Raw genomic sequence first — 18,526 nt, 5'->3', positions numbered from 1 at the left:
TAAATAGTCCATTAATTATCTCTTGTTGGATCCTTTAATTGCCTCTTGTCTATCTTTAATTGGTATCACATTATGGGGGAGTAATATGCTATGTGTATATTACTAGCCTAGAAAATGTGTACATTTGAGATATTGTCATCTAGAGTTGATACTGTAAATTATCTTGTTCCTAGGTGGCATGTTAGCTCTATAAGTTGCAATTTGCTTTTTGTATGGTGTGAAGATGATGTCGGATATCCTTGCTATCTACCACCGGGAATTATTTCCATTTACTTCTTGTCTTTTGACAATTGGTACTCACTTTTGTGGTAGAATTTATTGATCATCTTTACATTGGCTTTTGTTTTTTATTTGCCTTTTCTCTTGCCAAGGATTGTATCATCTCCCTTTGTCTTCCATACCACTTGTGGATCTTGTTTAGTGTTTTCTAGATATAGTGAAAGTGGTGATCCCACCTTGTGCATTTTGTATTCAAATGCAAATTCTCTCAATGCACTAGTCTTGGGGGAGCTATCCTATTTTCTATAAAACACTCGTCTTGCGATCCTTATCAAGTGTGTGTTGGTGGAAGGCAAGCCGTTTTCATTTTGGTACTTTGTGCCATCATGAAACTTTGTAGAGAGCTTGGTTTGTTTGGAACCATCCTCTCTTTTGGAAGTTTGATACCTTTTTTAATGTATCAATGGATATCTCATTCCTTGATGTATCTTTTATGGATATCCTCCAAGTGATGTTTTATTCATTTGGATCTTTTCTTCACTTGGTTTTTCTTTATCATTTGGTATCGGTTCTTGAAAGTCTTGAGCATGCATATTAACTTCATGTAGTATCTTTGCAATGCTTTCTTTCTTCGACCCAATATATAGGGGAAACTCCACCAAGTCTCAAATTGGATGAGATGTGCATGAATTTCATTTCCTTTTCTATATGCACATATTTATGTGGAGTTTCTCCTATGTATTGTTGGTGTTTCTAACTCTTTGGTCCCAATGAGTTTGGGTACCATTTTGTTTGTGTTGTTGTTCTAGGAACAATTGGAGATACATTGGATGCTCGGCTCACTCACAAGGAAGGTGTTGTCATCATGTGCTTATTGGAGTCGAGCTAGGATGATCAATGAACTACTATCTACCTTCAATTGGTATCTACTACATCCTTCCAATGTTAACTCGGTAACAAGTATCTTCATATTCTTCATGCACACATTTCTTGCATCAACCTTGTGTAGGTTGTATCATGGAATGTTATTCATTCATTCTTGTGATACTTGTTCCCTTTCTCAAAGCATCCCAACAATGATCTCTTGTTGCTAGTTGTGATGTCTTTGATGGGTGTGTGGTAGGAATTCATTTATATACAATAAGACCATATCTAGCCATGTGTTATGCTTCCAAGCAAATATCTTATTGGTATATGTATGACCTCCCTTTGGATATCTTGTTCCTCGTGTCGTAACTATTCCGGGTGTACATCCTTCTTTGTAGATATATATCATCATGATTTCGTCTACCTAGAATCATATACACTTGAGAGAAGTTGCATATCTAGTTGATATCCTTTCTTTCACGTCCACCTTGTCCTTCTTATGTTATTTCTTTGGTGGCTCAGTGAAAGCTTTTGCCTTGAGTGCGTGTCTTCTATCGTTGCATCTTGATGCACTCTTGTGTGGTGAAGATTATTTTCCTCATGCTTATCTTTACGAGGCTTTTGCCATCTTAATTGGTATCCCTCGTCTTGATGAGGCTTTCATCTTCTATCTTCACCACGGGTTGTCACAAGCATAGGTTCTTTATATGCTTATTAGTAAGCTTGTGAACCCATTTGCTAGTTGTGTGTGGGAATGATAGGTCATGCATCGTGTGCCTCATTCTTTCAAGACTTTATTGATGCTTAATGCTCATCCGTACATTAGTCTTCTCAAGTGCATTGCCTTGACTCACTCACATCATTTTGGTTGAGCCCATTCTTAAGTTGCCTCTTTTACTTGTTGCTCAACCATGTGTTTGTTGCAAGTACTAGGCTTTGTTTCCTATGCTCACTTGCACTTGTTGTGAGTTTCTATTGATTTTGGGGGAGCTATGATCCTATTTTGTGTACTGTGTATCCAAATACAAAAATTCATATGTGTGCACAAATCATGGAGAACTTCTCTAGTTTCTTTAGAACACTCCTTTGCTCATATCATAATATCGTTTTCATGTGGCACGTAGGATCATTGGTCTAGTTGGTCCAATTGATATTCGTTGATTACTTGCTTCAATTGGTATCTTCTGATTGCTTGTGTCTCTCTTTGTTTTGTCTTTGTGACATATCTTTCTGTTGCAATCTTTGGGCCTCAATATAGTTTGTCTTCCTCCAAATATTGACAGTTGGATATGTGTAATGCATTCCACTCTCTTGTTGATAAATACACAATTTATGGAGGAACACCTTCTATATTTGCCTTCTAAGCTTTCCGCCCACTTTGGCAATCGATGCCAATGGGGGAGAAGTTTCAGAGAGTTTTGTGGAGAAGTCTTCAGAGTTTTCTCTTTGCTTTGGTTTTGTTCCTAAGCATTTGCATCTCATACGCATGCATTATTGGTTGTTGCATTGCATGTTGATGCATAATTCCTTATATAAACTCTCTTGAAAGTGATTGTCATCAATTACCAAAATGGGGGAGATTGAAAGGACATGCGGTGCCCCCATGTGTGGTTTTGGTAATTGATGATAATCTCTATGAACTAATGGTTGCCTTGAGTTATATTTGAAGCATTTGTCCATAGGATTGTCTTGAAGTCCATGTGTTGGTTTCAAGGAGTTTATGAGATGGCTAAAGTGCTTTTCAAGGAATTATCCAAAGATTGGTCATGTGTGATTTGAGATGGCCAAAGTGCTTTTCAAGGAATTATCCAAAGATTGGTCATGTGTGAGTTGAGCTTATTGCAAGCATGTCTTGAAGAATAAGATTGTGTGATCATTCATGTTTACCTTCAAGACATCATCCAAATGAAGAGAGTTGGAAAGATTCAATGTTGGTCAAGACTAAGTCAAGAGTGAATCAAGTTGATCAACTCACAAAGCGTAGAAGAAGTACCGAGAGGGATCAAGTGATCCCATGGTATGGTAAGCATTGTCCATTATACTTTGTGTACTAACCCATGGTCTACGTGAGAGTTCTTTGTGGGGTTAGGTATGTTTCCATGGTCTTGCGTCAAGAGGAAGATCTCATACAACCCATGGAGGATGACATCAAGTGGTGATCGTCATCAAGTTTGCAATGTGCAAGTTCAAGTGGAGCAACTCGAAGAGCGGCTCACCCATAATGGAGTATGGGGGAGCAATCAAGCTTGAAGCTTGCCGTCCATTGTGGTGTCAATGGAATTGTGAATATGTGCCAAAGAGTGGCTCACCCATAGTGGAGTATGGAGGAGCAATCAACTAGTCTTCATCGAGCCAACACAATCAAGAAAGGTGGTCCAACTTGAGGAAGTCAAGATCGTCATCATCTAGCTCAAGTGGACTATGTTCAAGGCAAAGGATTGCCCTTTATAGGTCTTCTATTTTACCAGTCTCATAGTGGTAGTTGGGAGACCGGGTTGTAGGATCGATTGTCGTACTATCAAGGGGGGCTCTCTAGTGAGTAGCTTGATCGTATCGCTCGTCGAGAGCTCAAACCATTGCATCCTTGCATTATCTTTCTTGGTTCTTGTTTGGTTCCTTTTGTGAGCCTTAGACCTTATGGTCATCTTGATGACAAGTTTGACTTCATCGAAAACGGAGTTCGCATGCATCTTCTATGATGTTTTCGGTGTTGGAGGTTTTACCGGTCTTATCCGAGGAAGGGTTCTCACCATTTTATTATGGTCCTTTTCTCATTTGCTTCTTATTGATATTTCTCTCAAGATTGTGTTAGCCCTTGTCATTAGCTTTCCAACAAACTTGGTTTCGTTGTATTCGGAGCTCGTATGCGAAAGTTGTGGCTATTTTGATATTGCCTGTTTTACACAGAGAGGTTGTACCGCCCCATGGAGAGGTTGTACCGCTTGACCGGTACAGCCGGTGTTTGGAGCGGTTGTACCGCTCTAGAATTGGTCCGGAGGTTGTACCGGTCATGTACCGCTCTACCACCGGACTGGTCTCTGTTGTGGTGTGGTTGTTGGGCGGTTGTGGGCCGGTTGTACCGCTTATTGCCTGTTACCGGTTGTACCGGTGCTCATAGAGGTTGTACCGCTCCTATGTTGTTTCGTACATAACGGGCAGATTCGTGGGGACCTATTTAAGGGGGTCTTCTTCCCAAATGGTTCCCTATCTCTTGAGCTCGTTTTTGCCCCCATTGTTGACCATCTTTGAGCTTGCTAACTCTCAATCCCTTCATGGATTCTTGCTAGCTTTTGAGGGAAAAGAGAGAGGAGATCTAGATCCACATTTCCACCAATCACTTTCTCCTCTATGTGAGGAGAACCCCTTGGATCTAGATCTTGGAGTTCTTGGTCTACTCCTTCTTGTTCTTCCTCTCATTTTCCTCCCTAGCATTAGTTGCTCCGGTGGGATTTGAGAGAGAAGGACTTGGGCACTCCGTGTGCCCTTGCCATTGCATTTGGTGCATCGGTTTGAGTTCTCCACGGTGATACGTGGAAGTGAAGTTTGAGAAGCTTATTACTCTTGGGTGTTTGGGCACCCTAGAGCTTTCCTCTTGGGTGCCTTGGCGCCCTAGACGGTTGGTGTTGTTTGGAGCTCAATCATTGTGGTGTAAAGCTCCGGGCAAGCGTCGAGGTCTCCAATTAGGTTGTGGAGATCGCCCTGAGCAATTTGACGGGTTCCGGTGACCGCCCCCAAGGGTTGCCAAAGTGTACGGGTTCGGTGACCGCCCCCAAGGGTTGCCATTTGTACGGGTTCGGTGACCGCCCTCAAGGGTCCCTTAGTGGAATCACGGCATCTTGCATTGTGCGAGGGCGTGAGGAGATTATGGTGGCCCTAGTGGCTTCTTGGGGAGCATTGTGCCTCCACACCGCTCCAAACGGAGATTACCATCCGCAAGGGTGTGAACTTCGGGATACATCATCGTCTTCGCGTGCCTCAGTTATCTCTTACCCGAGCCCTTTACTTATGCACTTTACTTTGTGATAGCCATATTGTTTCTTGTCATATATCTTGCTATCACTTAGTTGCTTATCTTGCTTAGCATAAGTTGTTGGTGCACATAGGTGAGCCTAGTTGTTTTAGGTTTTGTGCTTGACAAATTAACCGCTAGGTTTATTCCGCATTTGTTCAAGCCTAAACCGTAATTATTTTAAAACGCCTATTCACCCCCCCCCCCTCTAGGCGACATCCACGATCTTTCAACCATCGATTATTAATTACCTGGAGCCCCTTACTGGGGACCTGTTCATAGCCCATCACGCTGATTGTATTTTTAATGAGGAACACTTTCCGACATTAGCGGGAGACTTCAAGTACCAGAAAGAATGCTCGGAAATTGATTGGAATGCTCAAGCCATTTCGTCCTCTGATCCACATACACAAGAGATTGAACTCCAAGTTCGGAAAATCATTAATTTGCAACATCTTGCAAATAACCTGCCAGATTCATTTACTGATCTAAAAGGTGTTACAAAGTCCTTAAATCTGGCCAGAAATGCGCCCGAAAGAGTGGAGGTACCAATAAAAACCACTCAACTCCATGTTCCTAAAAAGAGGGGGAGTAGTATGGCCTCTGACCTGGAACAAGCTTCCAGCAAGCAACAAAGGAAATCGAGGAGAAAAACCTCGGAGTCAGTAAATGTAAGTCAACTCAACGTTGATAAACACCTTATGGGTAGTATACACCCAGTGGAAGGGCAACCTCCGCAACCCAGCTTCAGTTTGCACACACTGGCTGGGCCATCAGAACACCCACACTCAAGCGTATTGGGAAATCACGAAGAGTCATTAGGGGTGCAGGGAATTTCCATCAACTATATCGATTCTAGAGAATCTTTCAATCGTAAGTCTACGAGTGTCGACATTTATTTTGCTGAAAAAATTGCATATATCCTTCTCACTGATCATGATCCAAAGACCATCGTTGAGTGCCAAAAGCGCTCCGACTGGCCTAAATGGAAGGACGCAATACAAGCAGAAATTGCCTTGCTTAACAAAACAAAGGTATTCACTGAAGCAATACCGACACCTCCCAATGTTTTCCCTGTGGGATACAAATGGGTTTTTCTCCGGAAATGGAATGAGAACAATGAGGTGGTGAGATACAAAGCAAGGCTCGTAGCACAAGGGTTCACGCAGAGACTCGGCATTGATTTCAATGAGACATATTCTCCTGTAATGAGTGGAACCACTTTTCGATACCTTATATCTTTGGCAGTGCAAAATTGTCTATTTATGCAGTTGATGGATGTCGTGACCGCATATCTCTACGGGTCACTAGATTCGGATATGTATATGAAGGTTCCTGATGGAATCTCTATACCGAATACAAGTAAAACTGAATAAGTCATTATATGGCTTAAGACAGTCGGGACGGATGTGGTACAACTGACTTAGTGAGTTCCTTCTACAGAAAGGTTACTTCAATAGTAGTGATTGCCCATGTGTCTTTATCAAAAGGTCCTCTACAGGATTTTGCATCATTCCAATGTACGTAGATGATCTCAACATCATCAGTAACACACAAGACATTGATGAAGCACCCAATCACCTAAAGATGGAATTTGAGATGAAGGATTTGGGTAAAACCAAATTTTGCTTAGGTATTCAACTTGAGCACCTTCCCTCAGGAATTATGGTACACCAAGCTGCCTATATCCAGAAAATATTGGAGAAATTCAATATGAACAAATCCTACCCATCTAAAACTCCCATGGTGGTTCACTCTTGTTAGGATTAAATTAATAGGTTAATTAAAGAGATAATCCTCCAATTGTAATCTGTACTTCGGTTGCATTGGTAACCGTCGCACCTCTCCCCTTGCACCTCTACGAACAGTCGCATCTCTCGATCGTGTCTGTTCCCCTTGTATATATACCGAGAATCATTCAATGAAATTGATAGTTGATTCATTCGATCCTCGATCTCGATTCGAAACACGTTATCAGCACGCTCCCGTAGAGCCACTTCATCAGCGCGGCGCAAATCCTGCCGGTGGCTAGCGAAACAGCCGCGACGTCGTTCCTCTCGGCCATTGCTAGCCTTTTTGGCTACCGACGGTGGAGGCCCTAGCGCCCCAGGACACCACCGGCAACGCCCGCTCACCCCTTCTCTTCTTCTCCTTGAAGAGAGCCGGCGCACGGCCTCAGCGCGTGGTGCCCTCCTCTGCAAGGGCCGGCCTTCAACCTTGAGCCCTCGACGCTGTCGTGGCCCTCAGACCCAGCGTGCCAGCGCGCGGTGGCAGCAGTGTGGTGGCGCCCGCCTGACGACCTCCGGCGGCACGGCGCCCGGCGTTCCATCGCTGCTTCCCCCGGGCCTGAATCGCGGCTCCTCGCGAACGAAAGAGGCAACGGCGGTCGAAGAAAACGGTGGCCAACGACCATCGACGCTCAGATCGCGGCGGCGCCCAGCCCGTCTCCACAGGCCACGGCCGCTCATAGCGCACCTGTCGGCACTCCTCCCTTCGACGGAGAAGCCAAGGGCTGGCTTGTGGCTTCGCCCCATCGGCACGGTGCCAAGAATGCCTCGGCCTCCAATGCCAAAAGCGGCGGTGCTCCGTCCGGCTCGTCGCAGAAGAGGCTCTAACCGGCGGCCTCCGGCCTTGGCGATGGCGACCAACGCCTCCCAGCGTAGGTCCCTGGACGCCTGGCTCCTCGGAACACGGCGACCCTGATGTGTGCTCCCGACTTCCGACGCGCAGCATGCCGACGCCCTCCGGTGTAGAACGCCCGTGGTCCACAACCTGCACGCGCAAGCAGCAGCGTCGGCGATGTCCTCGACCACTATCTCCCGATGGCAATCACTGGGGCTTGGTTCAGGAGTTCTAAACTCTGATGTAGAACCACACGTCCACACGGGAGAAAGAGATAAGAAGCCTTATCTCTTCGCGAGTTTTGAACTATAGCCCATGTTGCTTTACCTATTTCCACAATAGTCCAAAACTCGTGTCTATAAGTCTTGCGGCTAATTCTTGGACTTTTCAAGATAATTCAACATGGTACAACTACTAGTGCTATTCATTAGCACTTGTCATATTTAGACCATGTATGTATAGATATGCATTTCACCCATTTTCTGTTGAGTTTTAATATTCCAGAAATGTGTGTGTTGATATTCAACATGTTCAATGCGTTTGCTATTGCAATTCCCTATACAACAACATTGATTTGCTTGAGATTTTTTTTATCTCTTGCAAAGATAAATTCAGTACCTCTAGAGTACTGATTTGTGATTGAGAATTTTCTTCTCTCGCAAAACAATCTCATTGCGATTGAGATTAATTTTCTCTCGTACAATATTAATTCACACTGCTGAATTATCTTGAAACTTGATACAAGATCATCTCATTTAATTTGAGGTCTATACAATTCAAGTTTTTCACTTGAGCATCAAGTTTGCAACATCATTACTATTCATTATAATAGTGGTGTATTTCTGTTGAGTATGATGTATTCCGGAATGTATGTATCTCCATGTTCACTACATGTCGAGAATAATACATCTATTTGCAATTGAGATTTTTAATTTCTTCCAAATACATATGCAAAATTCAAGGTGTCATCCTTAGCTATTTGAGATTCACACTAATGGTTTCAAGCCACCTTCTTGAAATCTATTAATTTTGCAACATTACGATGTATTTATATTACGCAATCTGTAATATAAATAAATTACCGGTTTTTCACCGGGGATGATATGTTCTATGTGTTTACCACATTGACATTCTTCATGAACATGTCACAGCGGTCGAGATTTATTTCTCCCGCACAACAAACTTGTAAATTTTTGACAATAACATCTCTCTCATTATATTAGGAAAACACAAGGTAATGAGTTCGATCTACTGCCCATGTGCAAACTATCTCTATTACTGTGAGATCTGTATGATCTTCAATGTGTTATGTTTCCACAATTGAGGTTGAGCATTTTCAAGTTATACACTTGAGTCAAATTTTTGCATTCTTTTTACAAAACCATGATGGTTTTTAATTTACTTCTTGTAAATTAATTATCTCTGGCTTGCCCCTATAAGTAATAGATGGCTAACAATTTGAGGCACTTGCCCTCAATGGCCACAACTTACTTAAGTGGCTTATGGACATCAAGATCAGTCTTGCATCCCATGGGATAGCGCGTGCAATCCAAGCCACGCCACCGGGACGCAAAGGACCTCAAGGGTAATGGTTTGAAACTCACTTCAAACCCTCAACCTGACACCATCAAGCTGTCACGAGACCCTATGAGCATGGAGAGCATGAGGGTTGAATATGCATCAACCGACATGTTTGGAGACTATACATTTAGTCCCTTAGTCTCCTTAGTGATCTATTTTTTATGTCCATTTATGATGTTCTAATAAGAACATGATTATTGTTGTCATCATATATTGTATATCACAATATATTGTATCAGCATTTTCATACAAATTCATTTGTATGTATTCTATATATCTGACAGTGATTTTCTTGAGAATCTTCATGTCTATATATAGATTTCTACGGGAGTCAATCCGATGAAAAATGATATGTGCCTTGTGGACATATGCACCGCAAACTCTATACTCAGGGAAGTCCAATGTTCCTACTCTCATTGAGAGAAAGGAGATATTTTTAAATCGCTAGACGCGATGAGGTATTTGTTGGCTCAACTCGAGTCATATTTACTATCCCTGTGGGTACTCGAGTAACATCGGGATGCTTTATTTCTTCCCGGGATTAACTCGTACCCTACTAAACTATGGAGGTATCCGTCAAAATAGTTTCCATAGCGAAACTTATGATGACAACAAAGAGAAATAACTTCTCTTTACCATGTGCAACGGATATGGCAAGCACATTCTCTGTGTATCATCTAGATTGTACTACACATACAGCACAACCCGTAGCACATGTTGCGTACGAGATAGTTTTCCTGAGTGTCTTGTACATGAAAAACTTGGCATACTCGCCTTCGTCATCGAGACATTGGGTTGAAATCAAAACTATCAGCAATTCCAGTAGTTTATGATTATTTTGGTGCTAAATACTAACACAATTTGGATTTTATGTGCGCTGCAAGTAACACAGGGAAGCTAATTTTAAGGCTCGCACACCTTAAAGTCTACGTTGAACCACTCAGACTCGTTGAATGCATCAAGTTGAGGGAAGTGGCTCTTCCCATCCATTGACCAGACTATTTAGGTATTCCATGGTTCTAAAAGACATATCTATATGATGGTCTTAAGTGTGTGCTTTATTCACACGAAACCATTGGCTCATTATCCTGACATCGATTTCAAGCAAATCGAATGGATAACATTGCAAAATTCTCCTTGAGTGCCTTCTCTATGGCCCTTGGATTGAAATTTAGCAATTTGTCCTAATGTTTAGACTCAAAATGGTTTGGTAGAATCCTATCCAAAGTGTTAAGCTCATTGCATTATCTTTACTTTGGAATTGCAACTTACCAACTTTACGTTGGAGTCATGTAGTTTTACACGCTCATGACAGAACTGCATAATATTATTCCACTCTATTTTTGATATGTGGATATCTACCAAGTATTTCCTATCTGCGGTAATTCGGTTGCATACCGATATCACCACCCGGCATACATCATTGGCTCCTCAACATATAGTTGGGATCTATGTGAGGAATAACTGTATTTCCGTCAATACCTCGAGCCCCTGGCATGGGGAGTTATTCAAGGCTAGTATGCTGATTCAATGAGGAACATTTCCAGGCATTAGGGGGAGATTTCAAGTACCATAAAGAATGCCAGGAAATTAGTGGATTGTTCAACACATTATCTGCCTCAAATCCACATACTCAAAGATCTGAACCATGCGTTCAGAAGATTTGCAACGCATTGCAAATAACCTGCTAGATTCATTTACTGACTATAAAGGTGTCACGCAATCCTACAATCCTGCAAAAATATGTCAGAAAGAGTGGAGGTACCATCTAAAACCACTCAACTCCTCGTTCAAAGCAACAGGGGGAGAAGTATGACAATAGTACATCAGGATTCAGCTTCTTGCAAGCAAGGATATCAAGGCCTCTGAATCAGTAAATGCAGGTCAACTTCATGTTGACAGACACCTAATGGGTAGTATACACCCAGTGGATGGGAAACCTCCACCAACCCAGGTCAGAGTGCACACAATGACCGGGACATCGGAATACCCGACTCAATCGCATTGGGAAATTGCGAGTAGTCACCATGGGTAACGATATTTCCATCAACTATATATTGATATATAGATTCTGGAGAATCAAATAACCGGAAGTCTACAATTGTCGACATACATTTCTTAACTAGATTGCAAAACCTTTCACATGATTCAGGTCCAAAGACCATGGCCATGGCAAAGTGTGAACAACACTTGGACTGAACTCAAGCAAAGGGTATAATCTAGGTAGAAATGATCTTGCTCAATAATGGGAAGGTATTCATAAGCAATACCTACACCAGTTTTCTTCTGGAAAAAGAATTGAGAACAATAAGGTGGTGAAACATAGAGCAAGCATTGTAGCACAAGGGTTCACGCAGATACCCAACTATTCTCCAGAGGTGGAATCTCTTTCCGATAACTTATATCATTGGCAGTACAAAACCATCTATCTCTGCAGTTGATAGATGTAGTGATCACATACCCATGTGGTCACTAGATTCAGACATATATGGTTGATTCCTCATGGAATCTCACTTCTGAATCGAAATGCAATACGCAACATACATTGTGTAAAATCAGTAAGTTACCATATGGCTTATTATTGTCGGTACATTTGGTATAACCGACGTAGTGAGTTCCTTATACACAAGGATTACTCCTACAATGATGATTGTCCATGTTTGTGTGTCTGCAATGACGACACATGTAATCATCTAAATGACGGAGTTTAAAATGAAGGATTTGGGTAAACCAAAACACCGCTTGTTACTACAACTTGAGCACCTTCATTCATACATTATGGTATACTATGTTGTCTATATCCAAAATATATTGGAGAAATTCATTGTGGACAAATCTTATCCATCCATAACTCTCATGGTAGTTCATTCTCTAGACATAGAGAATGATCTATTTAGACCAAGAGATGATGGAAATGAGATATTGGGACTCAACATTCCATAATGCCATTGGATCCACCAAACACAATTGGTTGGTGCTCAAGAATATCTTTTGATATCTCCAAGGCATCAAACATCTTGTCCTGGTTTTCAGTTTCACAAAAATGTGAACACCGATATCATTGGGTACATCGATCAGATCCCCACTATGTCAGATCATAGACAAGCTTAGTGTTCCTACTAGGCGTGGTAGCCCTCTCATGAAGAGTCTTCGAAACAGACCTCATGGCTACATCCACCAACCATTATCTCAACGATAATGTTTCTTGTGTTGCCCGGATGCAAATAGGTTACATAATAAGCAATATCACTATATTGCATATCTTGCAAGTCAAATCATACGACTGATTTTTTCATCGGGTTTCTACCAACTTCTATGTTCCAGAAATGTGTTCATGGAATTGGTAGGTGACGGCTTCGAATTTTGCAAGAATCAGGGGGAGTATCTTCCTGAATTGTTCATGTTCAGTGCATTATATTATACTCTTTTTCCCTTCATGAGTTTACTTTACAGGTTCTCATAAAGGTTTTTAATGAGGTAATATCAACATGAGATCATATGTCATACTTTCAGTTTTCCCCACCGGGTTTTTTAGGAAAGTATATACGACATATTTATTGTCCTCTGAACTCTATGGGTTTTTTCATATTGAGTTAAAAGAGACAATAACCATTATATGTTGCACCATTTTCTCCTTATTTTTCCCACTGGGTTTGAAGGAGTTTTAGCAACATATCATACTGCAATACTTCTCACATTTTTCCCACAGGGTTTTTGGAGAAGAGTTAATTCAAGGATGATTCCAGAGATGGTCGGTTGCAAAGACAAGGAAGGATTAGGGGGAGTGTTAGGATTAAATTAATAGGTTAATTAAAGAGATAATCCTCCCATTGTAATCTGTACTTCGGTTGCATTGGCAACCGTCGCACCTCTCCCCTTGCACCTCTACGAACAGTCGCATCTCTCGATCGTGTCTGTTCCCCTTGTATATATACCGAGAATCATTCAATGAAATTGATAGTTGATTCATTCGATCCTCTCTCGATCTCGATTCGAAACAGCTCTCTAGACATAGAGAAAGATCCGTCCAGGCCAAGGGATGATGGAGAAGAAATATTGGGACCCGAGGTTCCATATCTCAGTGCCGTTGGAGCGCTCATATACCTTGCAAATTGCATGAGACCTGACCTCGCATTTGCAGTGAATCTACTTGCTAGACATAGCGCAACTCTCATCAAACGGCAGTATATTGAGAACGAGAAAAACCAACAAATTGTGTGGCCGATAATTGCTCTTGGCCGCAGGAAACCCACTCTTCACGCGGTGATGGCGACCTAACATCTACTGATTTCTTTCCCTTGTACATCCTTTGAAAATAATGTAGAAGACGTCGGCCAAAAGTTCTATGGCTGGACTCGTAGCTAGGTACGGCTATGAAGGACACAGGGGGAGTGTGGACAGCAAGCGAAACACATTTTTTGCAGCAGAAAACACACTGTTGGCCGCGGGAAACACATTTTTCACTCAATAATGGCGAGCTAGCATCTATCAGTTTTGTCGTCCTAGACGTCCTTTAACAGTTTGGCAGCAGGAGGGCAAACGTTTCTGCGGGTAGTCATATAGCATAGGTCTGGCTCTGTAGCAACAACAGAAGTCGACATCAAACAAAAAATTTCACTTTAGCCAATACTCAATGTCTAGAAATGGAAGTACATGCCTCAGATTTATTTATAAAATTGGTTTTGCTAAAACATATCTAGATGTGCGCTAAGTATTGCACGTCTAAGTCCTATATATATGTCATTGTTTCTGGTGGAGATTCGTGCAGGTTTTTTCTTTTTTTCTTTTTTCCCTTTTTATGTTTTTTACAGTCTTTATATTTCATTGTGTCATTTAGATGTGCAATAAGAGCATCTACATGCAGATATATGTAATCCGACCCCTCAAACGTTCGCGGACGTGTTTGGATGCGTCTATGGGCACTAACCGGCCACCCCTCATTTGGTTGCTTCCACAACCATCTCCCTCATATTCGAACCCCTAAATTCATGCAACACGTAAAATAGTTAGTATGTAGAAGAACATGATGAACACTCTTAGCGGAAATAATTTCACATACTAGCTTAGCAGACATACTCATCCGACACAAAATGATCAAAATTCATCGCCGAACAGTGCAAATTCATACTAAAAACTAAAAAACATGGATAAAACTGAGGCGGAGAAGGGTAGAGGAAATCACCATTTCCTCATCGGACCCTTCCCCTTGCATTCATTGGTATTGTTGTACCCCTCCATATAGGCATCCGCAACGTAAGCGGAGGGGCGTCGTCATTGAAGTTGGGTCCGCCGAAGGGGCGGGTGAGGTAGGAGTCGTCGGGGGAGGAGGAGATGATGTCGGTCACTCTCTAGACCACGCGCTCATGTGCCTTGGCCATCCAGGACACCTTCTCCATGGCAGCCGTCTCAGCCGTAGCCTCACGCTCCGACTGCTCGATGGCGAGCCGGAGTGCTTCGGCGTTCTTGCACAGGAGCCGGCGTGTGTCGGTCTCCATCATCGTGAGGGAGCGTCGAAGGATCACCACGAGGAGATGGTCCTATGGACCCAGTGATGTGTGGCCAGTGCCTCCCCTGCCTCCGTCTGCTCCCTCACCTGTTGGCGCTCACGACGTGCCGCTCGTGCCTTGGACTCAAGAGTACTAGTCCGCGCCAGCGCCCGCACGGGCACGAGGACCCAACGGTGCCCAGGTACGCCATCCGGAGCAGGTTAAGGAAACAGAGAGGGGCGTGGTAGGTGGCGTACCTGGACAGGCATGAAGCAGGCGAAGTTGTGCGAAGGACGGGAGGGTCGGACGACGTTGTCGACACTGCGTTGTCGGGCGACAGAGGACGGCACGGAACCAAATCTTCCGCTGCCACCCTAGTCTAGACGCGACCACCACGGCACGATGCGAAGGGTGATGTCCTCCAAGACGTCCGGCTCCACATCGTTGAGCAGGCTCTCCCGGTCGTCAGAGCCGCCAGATCTGCCACTAGAGGTGGCGCTGCTGTCGTCGCTCGTCGTAGATCGGGAAGCGGATGGGACGGAGAGAGAGTATTGACTTTGGTCTACAGTTCGTCCGGATGTGCGGTCTGGGTGGGCCACTGTGGGCTAGGCCAACGTGACGGACACGCCCGAGCGCCCGTGCCTCCCCCAAACCCGCCTTAGATTCGGGCTGGGTTTGAGAAGTGCCAATTAGTCCGGACGCCCGCGGCTAGAATGAGGGGTGCATCTGAGTTAGTTTTTTTTACCGAGTCAGTGACTTGGCCGTCCGTCCAGACATATAGGGGGCTGGGGGAGGACGGAGGGTTGGGGAGCCTGGCTATAGATGCTCTAACAAAGGCACATCTTCCCAAAACAGACCTTATAAAATCAATGTGTAAAGCATATACATATTTTCTATCGAAACGAACTACAGCATAGATCTATACACACGGACATCATCATCTTATAGTACACGCTCACATAACGTCTAGTAAACACTGGCAGGGCAGGGCGAAACTAGCATATACGCATTGGTTGCAGATACCACCACTGACTTTTACATGTTGTGATTAATTAGTTTGTAGTAATTAGAGGGAAATCTCCCCTTGTCCTGCGTTATACAGTTGCCTTGTGGCAACCGACGCGTCTCTCTTTCCCCGCTCTTCTAACCATTGCATCGGTTCTAACCATCGCGTCTTGTGTGATGTGTCTCTTTCAAACATATATAAGTTGTATTGTTTCTATCAATCAATACAAGTTGATCTTTCATCTAAACACGTTATCAGCACGCTCTGCCGAGAGCACCGAGAGGCCTCGCCGACGATAAACGATGACTGCAAAAGAATTTGAGGAGCTTGCCCTCAATGGCCACAACTACCCTACATGGGCAATGGACGTCAAGATCAGTCTTGCTTCCCGTGGGATAGCACGTGCAATCCAGGATCCGGAGACTCCTCTACCGGCCGAAGCCACGCTGCTGACTGAACAACAAAACTATGCTGCTTTATACATCATAAGGCACCATATTCACCCAAATCTAAAGTCAGAGTACTTAGAGGAGGAATCTCCCAGTACTTTGTTTCTAGTCCTCAAAACGAGATATGAACAACAGAAAGCAGTCGTCTTGCCAGAAGCACTCCATGATTGGACTCACCTTCGTCTTCAGGATTTCAAGTCCATCGGTGAGTACAACCACAAGGTTCATAAGATAAGTTCCAAACTGCTCTTTTGCGAGAAGGAACCTACTGATGCGGAGAAGATAGAGAAAACTTTATCTACTATGCTCCCTTCAGACAGGATCCTCCAGCAGCAATACCGTGCTCGCAACTATACTGTCTATTCCGAGCTTATTCATATGTTACTTCAAGCTGAAAAGCATGATGAGCTACTCGCTAAGAATGGCTCTCAATGCCCAGTTGGGGCACAACCTCTACCTGAAGTTCATATGAATGTCGCGAATAGACAGAAGTTTGATGGTGCCTTTAGGGGCAATCAATCAAATTTCCAGAACAAGCGAAAGCGCAATAGGAACAGGAGGTCTAGGAACTCAGACAAGGGAAAAGGCACTGCAAAGCCCAAGCATGATAAATCTCTGCTTTGCAACAAGTGTGGATGTTACATGCACCCCACTGACAAGTGCAAGATCCCAAAGCATCTGGTTATGTTGTACCAACAATCTCAGGGACGCAGAGGACCTCAAGGGAAAAGGTTCGAAGCCAACTTCAACCTTCATCCAGACAACGCCAATGGAGCCGGTAGTTCGCATGATGTTTCCTCCGAGATCGAGCAACACCGTGGCATTCCATAAGCCATAGGACCTTGTTGACACGGAGAACATGATGATTGAGTATACCTCAAACGACGTGTTTGGAGACTTCGACTAGTCCCATAATCTCCTTAGTGATCTATTTAGCTATGTCCATTTGTGATGTTGTAGTAAGAACATAAGTATTGTTGTTGTCTTTATATTGTATCAGCACATTTGATATAATAAGATTGTAATTGTACCAATATATTTGATATAAATAAGATTGTATTCTATGTATTTACATGAGATTTTTCTTATTGAAAGTTCTTTGTCTTATATATAGTTCTCTACGGTGACAATCCGATGGAAGAGGAATTATGCCTTGTGGATAGTGCAACCACAAACTCCATACTGAGGGAGATGAAATATTTTCAAACTCTGAAATAGATGAATGGAGATATTCTAACTATCGCTGGACGCGATACAGTAATCGTTGGCACTAGACGTGCCATATTTACCCTCCTAGGCGGTACACAAGTGACAATTGAGGATGCTTTGTTGTATCCCGTCTCATCACGTACCCTGATCAATTATCGAGATATCCGTAAAAATGGCTTTCACATTGAAACCCATGAAGACAACAAAGAGGAGTATCTACTCTTCACCAAAGATCACGGATATGGCAAGTAGGTACATGAAAAAATTCCTTCTCTATCGTCTGGTTTGTACTATATGTACATCAACCCCGTAGAACATGTTGCGTACAAAGTAATTTTTCAGAATGTTGATGCATTTCAAACCTGGCATGATCGCCTTGGCCATCCCGGGATCAGGATGATGAGAAAAATTACTAGCAATTCCATTGGTCATAATTTACTTGAGTCAAAATTTCCTCAATCTTTAGACTTTGTGTGCACATCTTGTGCCACAGGAAAGCTAATTTTGAGGCCCTCTCACCTCAAAATACAAGTTGAACCACTTCAATTTCTTGAACGTATTCAAGGAGACATTTGTGGTTCCATCCAATCATTATTTGGACCTTCCCGGTACTTCATGGTTCTAATTGATGCATCTACACGATGGTCACACGTGTGTCTTCTATCCACGCGAAACCATGCATTTGCCAAGATAATGAGGCAAGTCATTAAGTTACAAGCCCATTATCCAGAAAGTCGAATTAAGTCAATTCACATGGACAATGCTGCAAAATTCTCCTCACGTGCTTTCAATGATTATTGCATGGCCCTGGGGATTGAAGTTCAGCACTCTGTTCCTTATGTCCATACACAAAATGGTTTGGCTGAATCATTGATTAAAAGGAACAAACTCATTGCAAGACCTTTGTTAATGAATTGCAACTTGCCAACCTCTTGTTGGGGTCATGCGGTTCTACACGCTGCTGACTTGATACAATTGAGGCCTACTGCATATCACAGTACTTCCCCTCTGCAATTGGTACGTGGAAATCCTCCTAGCATTTCTCATCTGCGTAAGTTCGGATGTGCTGCATACATCC

General features: G+C 43.1%; 1 pseudogene; it reads left to right on the top strand.

The window, feature by feature from the left end:
• The first annotated feature begins 16,092 nt into the window (after positions 1–16,092).
• On the top strand, positions 16,093–17,146 carry LOC147967564 (uncharacterized; annotated as a pseudogene).
• Positions 17,147–18,526: the final 1,380 nt, after the last annotated feature.

The sequence above is a fragment of the Triticum urartu genome, chromosome 5A, assembly GCF_056163025.1.
Source record: "Triticum urartu cultivar PI428250 chromosome 5A, HENAU_Tu73, whole genome shotgun sequence".
Taxonomy (NCBI): Eukaryota; Viridiplantae; Streptophyta; class Magnoliopsida; order Poales; family Poaceae; genus Triticum; species Triticum urartu.
The sequence above is the reverse complement of the archived record's forward strand: the minus strand, read 5'-3'. Positions and strand labels throughout refer to the sequence as shown.